This window comes from Taudactylus pleione, unplaced genomic scaffold (assembly GCF_031769625.1).
Source record: "Taudactylus pleione unplaced genomic scaffold, aTauple2 ptg000372l, whole genome shotgun sequence".
In the NCBI taxonomy this organism is placed as follows: domain Eukaryota; kingdom Metazoa; phylum Chordata; class Amphibia; order Anura; family Myobatrachidae; genus Taudactylus; species Taudactylus pleione.
Window position 1 is genome coordinate 16,288,216 of NW_028284773.1, and position 11,695 is coordinate 16,299,910.

Consider the following 11,695-nt stretch of genomic DNA (forward strand, 5'->3'; position numbering starts at 1 on the left):
TTTCAATCTCCAGCCAGGGGCATGTACGAGATCCGGGGCAGCCCTGTCTCTGGTCTTCCTCTGCCGGCACTGGAATGACGTTTTTGTGTATATTGTGGCGCAGCACACGTGGCGTCATGATTTCACGTGTGCCACACTGCTAAGACTTAAAAAGGACCCGCAGCAAGAAGATGAGAAGCCGGAAGACTAAGGTAAGTGACTGGCCTGGAGCCAGAGGGATATGGGGGACTAGAACTGGATAAACAGAAAGGGACTGGGGAGATACTGTGGGGCTGGAGTGAGACAAGCATGCTGGAGAGACACAAGGAGGCTGGAGCTTGGAAAACACTGGGTTTGGAGAGATACAACAAGGCTGGAGCTGTGAAGGCACTGTGGGGCTGGAGAGTCACAAGGAAGCTAGAGCTGTGGAGACACTTGGGTGCTGGAAAAACATAAGGAGGCTGGAGCTGGAGAGAACTAGTGATAGGTGAGGCTGGAAAGGCACAGGGAGGAGAGGCTGGAGGGACACAAGGAGGCTGAAGAGAAACAGTAATCTTCATTAAGGTAACATTCTAAAGAAACGATATTACTAATACAAATGGTATACTAAATTAGCAAATACTGTTTAAAATATAATATTGTTTGATCAGGGAAGGTCACATTTTGCCCTTCACCAGGGCCAGCAACAGAAATCTCTGGGCCCGGTACACTGATGCCTCTGGGGGACCACCTTCTCACCACCACCCCCGATCCTGCACATCCATCCCCTGCATGTGTGATAGGTGAAGCATGATAATGTTAACTGAAAGATATGCCAGCCTTTAAATAAAGTAAAAATACACTATGACTTAGCGCACTGTCTCTCTGTCGCTGATGATGCAGGCTGTAGTTCTTGTCTACCATCTCTTGCAAGGTCCACTTGATGACAGTACTGTGGAAGCCTCAGGGGTAGGAGGGATGGTGTCTGCAGTCAGCCATCCTCATTCCTAAGCCCCTCATCACCTTCCTCAAATTCAGTCTCTCATCACCATCCTCTGCCCCTATCACCTTCTGCCCCCAGCCCCTTCCTCTGCCACCATCACCTTTCACCTCGGGGCCTGGTACGGGTGTACCCTTAGTCCCTCCCTGTTGCTGGGCCTACCCTTCACCAAAACTTGTTACTATGTATTAGCTAGTTGAACCTCTGTTATAGGCTATTCCATATCAAATCAACACACTTTTTGTTAAAATGTTACCTCACCAGCTCAGATTTTGTTCAAATTTGGTATATGTAGAGTATATATGTAAAGTTTTCAAAAATCTATCAAAAACGCCAGCATATTTTCAAATCACCATAGAAGCTCTCCTATTTAAGCTAGAGAGGTGGGAGTGGTGTCATTTTACTGTGTTTTGTATGCCCTTTCCTATGATATACATAGGCTTTGTGAGGAAAAATTTTTCCAAATTCAAACTGAAAATTTTTGATCATAATTATCTCAAAAAGTGGGAAGATAATGGGTTCATAGTTAAAAATAACTAATTTTAAAGCAAGGTAGTTTATTCAAAAAACCCAGGTGTATTACAAGTAGTAAGGCAATAATAGATTTGATGGCTTCATTAGTTTAATTATATAAATCAAGTTGAGTAGAAATACTTGACATTGTATTAGTCAGTCAACAATGTTAGCTAAAGATACAGTAGTTTGACAATGCCTCAGTGGTTTTTAAAGTGTCATCAGGAGACATGACAAATTCTTCCAGTTGGAGCTATAGGGTCGACTTTGCATAAGACTTCGCCCAACACTTACCCACCTCCGCTGCCACGATCGAAGCTCAGCTCCGATCGAGCAAAAAAAAAAGGTAAAAAAAAAGAAAAAAGGCTGACGGGAGAGCCTCTGTGCAGCCGCAGCAGGTCCTCCCATAAGCCTTTGCGGAGCCTGTCAGTCACCACTGACGGCTCTGCCTCCGTCCAGCTCCTCTGCAGCTCAGCTCCTCTCCTCACCTACAGGACAGCAGTCTAAGCCTGCACAGTGACGCTGCGGCCGAGAGAAGCAGCAGGCAGCCAAAAAGAGCAGCTGAAGGTAAGTTGTGGCGGCAGGGGGTGGGGGCAAGGTTCAGACAAACACTGGGGCAGGTGGGAATGAGGCTGACACTTTTGGGCTGACCACACGGGCTGACACACAGGGGCAGGTGGAAATGAGGCTGACACACATTGGGGCTGGGCACACGGGCTGAGACACAAAGATGCTGGGGGGAATGAGACTGACACACATTGGGGCTAGGGCACACAGGGGCTGGGGGGAATGAGGCTGACACACATTTGGGCTGAGACACACACGGGCTGGTGGGAATGAGGCTGAGACACACACTGGGGCTGGGGAATGGGGTTGAGACACACACTGGGGCTGGGGAATGGGGTTGAGACACACACTGGGGCTGGGGGGAATGAGGCTGAAATACGGGCTGAGACACACACTGGGGCTGGAGGGAATGAGGCGAACACACACAGGCTGAGGCGCACTATGGCTGGGGAATGGAGTTGAGACACACTGGGGCTGGGGGGATGAGGCAGACACACTGGGGCTGGTGGAAATGAGGTGGACACACACTGGGTTTGAGACACACTCTGGCTGGGGAATGGGGTTGAGACACACTCTGGGGCTGGGGGGAATGAGGCTGACACACACTGGGTCTGTGGGAATGGGTCTGAGAGGCACACTGGGTCTGGGTGAATGGGTCTGAGAGACCCACTTGGTCTGAGGGAACGGGTCTGAGAGACACACTGGGTCTAGGAAATGAGGCTGAAACACACTGGGGCTGGGGGAATGATGCTGAGAGCTACAGGTGGGCCTGGGTATGGAGAGATGCAGGGGGTCCTGGAGAGAGACATAGAGGCCTGAAGATGGAGAGACACAGGGAGCCTGGAGAACCACAAGGGGCCTGGAAAACCACAAGGGGACCTGAGGATGGGGAGATGTAAAAGGGCCTAGAGTAACACAGGGGGCCTGGAAAGACACAGAAATTGTTTGATCAGGGAAATTCACATTTTGCCCTGCACAAAAACTTTTGTTACTATACACTATCTGTTTATGATGATGACATTGGTTATATTTCTACGTAAACAGGCATCTTCCAGACAGTCTGATCTACATGAATACCGTCTGAAGACGCCGGCCAGTGAGGCTCAAATTCTTCAGAGGTTCCCCGTTGCAAAAAGCCCGCCACATAGGTAAGAAAAAAAGACTCCCAAACTGACTGGCCTGTACCTAGTGTAGTGGAATGGGATCCCCAAAAAGAGTGCATCATTCAAGATTTCTGTCGCTGACCCTGCTCCCCTCAGTGGCTGGCAAAAGCCACTCCAGGCCCTAAGAGGGAGGAGGATCCTGCCCTCCTCCACAGACCCCACCCCCTCAACAGACCCACCCCCATAAGGGCTGCTTCCAGAAATTTCCCGGGCTGGTTTTCCATCCCAATCCACCCCTGGGTGAGCTCATCAGCTCCTTCTGCCTCCAGTATCGTCTCTATGCTGAATACACACTGATCTACCTTCTCCTACCCTGACCTTTTCCCCTCTTTCCTCACTCATATTTCTAGCTGTCTATCTGCGTTTTTCTCCTGGATGTCCCAGTGCTTTCTTAAACTTAACATGTCTAAGACTGACCTGACAATCTTACAACCTTCCTGAATAACCTCACCTCCCTCAATCTCAGTATCTATTAACAGCATCTTCTTCTCCTCTTGGCCACAAGTATGCTGTCTTGGAGTTATTCTTGGCTCCTCCCTCTCCTTTAAAACTTCATTCAGTACCTTTCGCAGTACTGCCATTTCCAACTCACAAACATCTGCAGGATCAGACCCTTCCTCACACCGGAGACAGTTAAGACCCTCATTGGTCATCTCTAGACTGAAATACTGTAACCTCCTCTTATCTGGCCTCCCTGTCACCCACTCCAATCTGTCCTCAATGCTACTGCCCGACTCACCTACCTCTCGAACTGCACTGGTGTGCCTCCCTCTCAAACAAGCCCTTCATTGGCTCCCCTTTTCACCCCAATTCAAACTCCTCTCAGTCACTTACAAAGACCTCACCCAATCCTCTATTTACATCTCTGACCACATCTCCCTTTACACTCCTGTTTGCTCTCTACAATCCACAAATGAACGCCACCTCTCCCCCAGCTGACTACTTCCTACTACTTATGCAAACATAAACAATGTATAGATAATATATAGAAGCACGCACATAAAAACAAGTAAAGTTTCTCAGTAGTGTATAATACAGGGTTAGCTCAGACCTGCCTACAAGATTTTGCCCATGCTGCTCTCTACCACTGGAACTCACTATCTTTCTAGAAGACTGCCCACCTCTCTAAATGTCAAACAGGCTCTAAATACTCACTTCTATATCACAGCTTTTCAGCGAATATAGATAATATATAGAAGCACGCACATAAAAACAAGTAAAGTTTCTCAGTAGTGTATAATACAGGGTTAGCTCAGACCTGGTATACAAGATTTTGCCCATGCTGCTCTCTACCACTGGAACTCACTATCTTTCTAGAAGACTGCCCACCTCTCTAAATGTCAAACAGGCTCTCAATACTCACTTCTATATCACAGCTTTTCAGCGAATATCCTTACCCACTGCTCCATGCTCGCTGTTTCTCAGCTCTATGTCAACCCTATCCGTCTCCCGCTCCCCTTTAGACTGTAAGCTTTCACGAGCAGGGCCTTCTTCCCTCATGTGCTTTTCCTTCCCTCACTTATACCATCATCTCTTTTCCATTGCTAACAACAGCACCACTGCAAGCCACTTTTTTTTTTTTTCTTCTCATACTGTTTGTTTACGTACTCTATAAGGTGCTGCAGACCCCTTGTGTCGCCATATAAGGGATAATAATGTTCAAATACTATGCTCATATTCAGAATAAATGATTTGATTGTGCATCAAACAACTAAGCATTATGCTGTGCTGCATGTACAGAATAATTAGCAAATATATGTACAATGGTCTCAATTAGACTAAAACACCGAACATTTCCAGTGAATGAGCCCTTTTTGATATACGGTTATGGAGCAATGTCAGCACTGGCGGATCCAGGGGGGGGGGGCGATTGTGGCGATCGCCCCCCTTAGAAGTCGGAGCAGATCAGACTCCGCTTCCGCAGGACATCGCTCCGCGTCCCCATAGAATCCAGCAGCTGGTCATGTTGTCACGCTGCTGCAGGCATTAGGGGGAGATCCGGGCACTAGAGTGTGACCTACTATAGTAGCAGATGTCCCCTGTCTATGTGCAAGAGTTAAGGAGCGACGGCCATTTTCCTAAGGCCAAGTTCCCATTGGGGTAGCATGCCCGGCTCCCAAGTCCCACATGCCGAATACACCAATCCCCCCTCTCTTCCTCTCTGTTATAGGTGAGGTCCAGGAGCTGTGGGGATCGAGCTGCTAGTGAGACTGAAACAGGGGACTGATTGGGGAGAGTGCTGGGGTGGAGACAGGCAGAGTGCATGCTGTGGAAGTAGTAAAGTACATCACAGGAGAGCACCCAGCTCAGGGATAATGTGGTACCATAACAAGGTAATAACAGCACATATGTTCCTTATATTTCAGTGTGTTTGTATTAGGGATGTGCAGGCTCGGATAGGTTCGAGTTTGCACGTGGAGTTCGGATTTTTCCCTCCAAAAAAACGGAACTCAGAACGAGGCAAAACGTCATCTTACATGGACGAACATCATCATTCCTGGACAAAAGACCAGTTTTGTTGGAAATGGTGAAGGCTGTGATCTTGCCTCATTATTGCTTTCTCATGGTTTCAAACTAGGGCCCAGATATCACTATCAAACTAGGCCCAGATATCACACCCACCTCATTGGCTGGCAAGGTGAGGGGGGAGGAGTCCGGACTGGAAAGGGGAGGAGTCTGTGCTAAACCAGAAACCAACACGCCCTAAAAGAAAAGTCTAGATCCATCACTAAATGCCAGATACTCTAAAAAATACCAAATAGCAGAGAGGAAATATGCTGGATTTTAGCCTTTGCGCAGTCTCTGTTCCATCAAAATGTACAAACTTTTCTGGTACATAATTCACTTTTCAAAATGTATTCAAATGTAACCCTCTCTCCCGTAACTTATAAAGAGACCCTAGGTTACCAGACTTTACAATATATATGCCTCCACCTAGGCTGGGGTTATAGGGCTAGCCTAGGAATGCCCTGTTTGAGTTATATGGTGTAATATGATGAATTTAATGTGACATGTAATTCATACAATACTGGTGCATTAACACTTTAATGAATTGACCACTTGTTACTTCTAGGAATTGGAGGAGCGTCATCGAGGGAAGCCTGTGGAGAAAAGTAAGTATTGCACAGTGCTTATAGTAGGTTAACACTTTGTATTTACATATGTTATAAATTCAGAGGAAAAACAAATTGATACAAGATTCATTACCTATATAACAACACCAATTTTACTTCCATATACAAATGGAATACCTTTTACACTAATATAAACTATTATAAAGTTTAATACCTTTACACAAAGTGTTGCTCAGAATTTTAGTCTCTGCCTATGAAGTTCATTAATGTAGCAGATAAATGTCCTTAATATGTCCAGAACCACCCGAGCATAAATCCTAGTACCACTTGGCAGCGCAAAAGGAAGTTCAAAGTCCATTAAAGTTCAACACAGTCTTCCTTAGTAATATTGCTGCAAATGTATATCCATATACACTGACAAATTTAGAAGAATTACATATAAGTCAGTAGAGGTAAGCCAGTACTATATATACAGCTAAATTATACTGTCTTTCTTTCTTATATAAGCCGGCTGAGAGCCGAAAGCATTCCTGAAGTGATTCTTCCTCAAACTACCTTTTCCTCCCCTGAATCCTTTCTAAATGATAATGTAAGACCAATAATTAGCTTCTGTCTCCATACAACGACTGCATTAGTCTTATAGTCTTATCCTTTCTGTTAGTCTGAAACTCAATGTCCGCAGTATGGGTGTCAGCTTCTATACTGTATATATTTCTCTCTGAGTTCAGAGCAATTAGTGGACTACTGTGGCTACTTAATGCTGCTTGCAGGGCAGTGTACTTCTCTTTATCTACTCACTCGCTCCGTCTTGCGCTGTGACTCAGCTGATCATGAAGGGTGGGCTAGGGCTTCAGTTACCTGTAACTGCAACTCTATTACACTGATTAGCTGATGTACAGGGATTGGAGGCCTTGCCCTCTGCCTCTGTAGCTGCCTGTCGTGGCTCTCCGCTTCTTCACCCTTATGATACGGCAGCCTGCTTACGACCGGCATCCGGATCTTCCGGAATAGCCGCCGCCCCTTTTCACTTCTGCAGATACAAAGTCCGCGGCCCGCCAGAGCTCAGCATGTCCTGCAGTGACTTCTCCCAGCTCACGGTAAGAGCCCTCACTGGCTTCAGTGCTGGAGGCTCTCCGGCGCAGCCACCAACCGTCGCTAATAGCCAAGCGGTACCAGAGAGAGACTATCCGACCTGAGTGCTCAAGGGGGAACTGCAGACTGACTTACCTGTCACCCCAGTGCCTATACCCCCACTCTACAGCCGTGCAACCAGTCCCTAACTACCAGCTGCACAAACCCTTCTCTCCTGTCCCTGCATTACTAATAGACTACCTAGCTGCTCATGCCATTTCTAGCACTTTCCTAGGTAGTCTCATGCCACTGCACCTGGCTCTACCTCCAGGACCCAATATGCTTGCAATGTTAATATACATATAATGCACTCCATTACATTTTATTTTATGCAGTTATATATTCTTATATATTCGATATATATATTTCCTACCTATATTACAGCGACAATCCTTTCTAAATAAATAACATCTAAACACGAGTTTATCCATATTTATCTGGAAATATACATCAAAAACATACAGATATGTCCACATACACTTCCCTAAATATTAGCCATATATAAAATATGGCTACACTGGCACCTAGGAAAATATTTACCCAATATGCCCTCTTCCCTGAGATTGTTACATGCAAATCAATAAATCTCTACATCTTTTAATTGATTCAGAGGATAGGTTATACAGAGGAAAGAACTCTTTTTAGGCGCAGTCTTATTAAGTCTGAAAATATAAAAAACTTTACTTTTATTAGTAATTACTAAAACACTTATGCAAACATAAACAATGTATAGATAATATATAGAAGCACGCACATAAAAACAAGTAAAGTTTCTCAGTAGTGTATAATACAGGGTTAGCTCAGACCTGGTGTACGTGGACCCAAATTATAGTCACAAACAAATCAAATGTACAAATTATAACCTCAGTTTGTAGAAAATCAGTCCATGGTCACCACAAAAATAGAATACATTGTAACCAAGATTGTTGTATAAACAAAAATGAATTATTGACCACATATTGTAGCAGAAAATACAAGATAGTGGGAGACGGAGAGGCTGTGGGTGATGGGAAAAGCTGACTGGGAGAGGCAGTGGGTGATATAAAAGGTTGATGGGTAGAGGCAGTGGGAGACAGGGAGAAAGAGGGTGATGCATTGGAGAGGCAGAGGGTGACAGGAGAGAGGGTGACGGGGGAGATAATGACTTAGGGGAGAGGCAGAGGGTGATGAGGGAAAGCAAAGGGTGACAAGGAGATGGTGACAGGGAGAGGCAGTGGGTAAGAAGGAGAGGCAGTGGTGATGCCAGGTAGTGGATGACGGAGAGAGGCAAAGGGTGATATATACAGGGCCACTGGGCTGGATGGGAAGGGGTAGTGAGATGGTGGTGGGAGGGGACACACACACACTAGGCTGGACTGGCTTGAGGGGTTCCTGCTGCAGGGCAGTTAGATGGGGAAGTGGGGGATCAGTGAGAGGGTGAGGGACACTGGGCTGGATGGGGGGCACTGGGCAGGATGGGAAAAGGGCAGTGAGAAAAGTGGTAGGGGGAACACTGGGCTGAATGAGGGGGGGATCGCTTTGACTGGACTGGCTGGGGGGGTTCTAGGTGGGGTGGGGGGGCAGTGATATGGGCACAGTGAGGGGGGGCAGTAATGGTGGGGAACACTGGGTTGGACAGTGCCTCTGAGACATAGGGAGCAGTCAGAGGTGTGTCAGGGACATAGAGAGAAGTTAGGGACCAGCAGGTGACAGGTCTGGGTAGCAGCGTATAGCAGGGCATGGGGCTGTACCACTGACCCGTGGGTGTACACCTGGCAAACAGAGACAGTAACTGACCAAAAAGAGCAGCAGCAGAGTCAGCAACAGCTCCAGTCCCGGCCTCCTGTATCCCATGTTGTGGCTCCTGTAACTTCCACTCCCTGAGGAAAGCATGTCACAGCACAGCGCGGAAACCGCAGAGTGATGTCCACAGCACAGCTCCTCCTCCCCCCCTGAAGTCCACAGCACAGCTCCTCCCACCCAATGCAGCAGCCACATTTATAGGTTGAGGAACTTTTGTAGGGAGGTGGACGCTGGTTCATGGGGAGGGGCCAGCCAACCGGAAGAGCATACGTAAGCTGGGGCCGGGTCATTAGGTTAACAATATCTTTTAATATATGTAAAAATATAAAATGTGCTGTCGCGGCCCGTGGATAGGGGCGGGACTCGGACGGCTACTGGCAGGCTGCTGTAGCATGAAAAAAATCCTGTCTACAGCAGCACAATAGATGCTGTGGGCCTGTTATGATTAGGGATGTGCAGGCTCGGATAGGTTCGAATTTTCCCACCAAGTCTGGATTTTTCCCGCCAAAAATCGAGTCTCTGAAAGAGGAAAAACGCCATCTTTCATGGACAAACAATCATTCCTGGACAAAAGTCCATGAAAGATGATATTTGTCCATGAAAGATGACGTTTTGCCTCTTTCTGAGACGCGATTTTTGGCAGGAACAATCCGTACTTGGTGGGAAAATTCTAACCTATCCGAGCCTGCACATCCATAGTTATGATGGGAGGTCCTGGAGCTGAAGCTCCACCGGCCCCATTGTTATTTTGGCCATGAGGATAACTGGAGAGGAGGATGCAAGGCTGCTTTGGTATGTGTACAGAAGAAGTCCTGTGTAGTCTGATGCACTTTTCACCAGCTGGCTTGTTCACAGAGTCAGTTCTGGGTTTGTAGCTTGGGTAAGTATAATCTTACAGATAATCTTAAATGAGTATATTGAACTGACATTAGTAGCAGCTAATATTAGGCTGTGAAGTCAGAGTGAAGGGGACATCTGGATAAAGAGGGCACGTTTTATATAAGAAATGCGGCCCAATTTACGGGGACAGCCCCCAAAGGCTCCAGATATGAGAAACCTTAGGCAAATATTTTACCAGATGTTAGTGCAGCTTTAAACCAATTACAACACCAAAATGAAAAGTTAAAATAATCAAGGTAGGAGAGGAATATGAAATAATAGTTTATTTATGCTGCTTTTTTTTTTTTTAGATCACCAAATGATTTAAGTAAACTCCACAGCAAAAGTCACTGAATCAAACATAATACAGGCTACCAGCATGTTAGAACCAGGAGCGTACAATCATGTTCTGATCTCACACGGTTGTCCTTACACATGTTAATCACACAGTGCAGATAACTTTATTTTTGGGGGTTATTTCTGTGATTAGTGAGGACACAGTTTGACTCATTACTTTAGTGACATCACACACTTCTCAAATAGAGGCTTATGAATGTAGCAATATTCACAGTTGGCAGCATAGCTGCAATACATTTCAGGAGCTTAGAATTGTGTAATATTCAGGTCAAAATAAATAATAGGATTGTTAGCACATGTGTATTGGAAGCTTAGGCCAGTGGTGCCCAAACTCTGTCTTCAAGACACCCCAACAGTCCAGGTTTTGAGGATATCCATGCTAGGGCATAGAAGGTTAAATCAAATTGTCTTAAGTACTAATTAAGCCAGCTGAGCTCAAGCATGGGTATCCTGAAAACCTGGACTGTTGGAGTGCTTTTAGGGGAGAGTTTGGGAACCACTGGCTTAGGCATATTTTCCTGAATGTTCTTAACAGATGATCATTCACAGCATTGTAGTCATTGGACGGCTTATGTTGTATCCACAAGGATCAAGACAACTCAAAACCATATTTAATGGAAGGCATTCATTACAGAATTATTTTATAACATGAACATTAGTTTAGACCAGTGGTTCTAAAACTCGGTCCTCAGGACCCCACAGTGTACATTTTCCTGGGCACCCAGCACTGGAGCACAGGTGTATTCATTACTCACTGACACAATTTAAAAGATTCACAGGTAGATCTAATTATTTAACTTAGGATTCTGTGAGGGGACCTGGAAAGCATGCACTGTTTGGGGTCCTGAGGACAGAGTTTGAGAACCTGTGATTTAGACCACAGGTTCTCAAACTCGGTCCTCAGGACCTCACACAGTGCATGTTTTCTAAGTCTCCTCACAATCACAAGTAAAATAATTATCTTCACCTGTGGATCTTTCAAAATGTGTCAGTGAGTAATGAATACACCTGTGCACCTGCTGGGTGACCTGGAAAATGTGACCTGTGTGGGGTCCTGAGGACAGAGTTTGAGAACCACTGATTTAGACAACTTTGTTTTCTTTCTAGATCAGGGGTTCCCAGCTCCAGTACCACCAACAGGTCATGTTTTGTGAATCTCCTTAATCATGCACATGTGAGTTAATCTATTTTGTTTGGTCAATAATTATCCTACCTGCTTCACAAAATATGACCTGTTGGGAAATCTTGAGGGATGAGGTTGATGACCACTG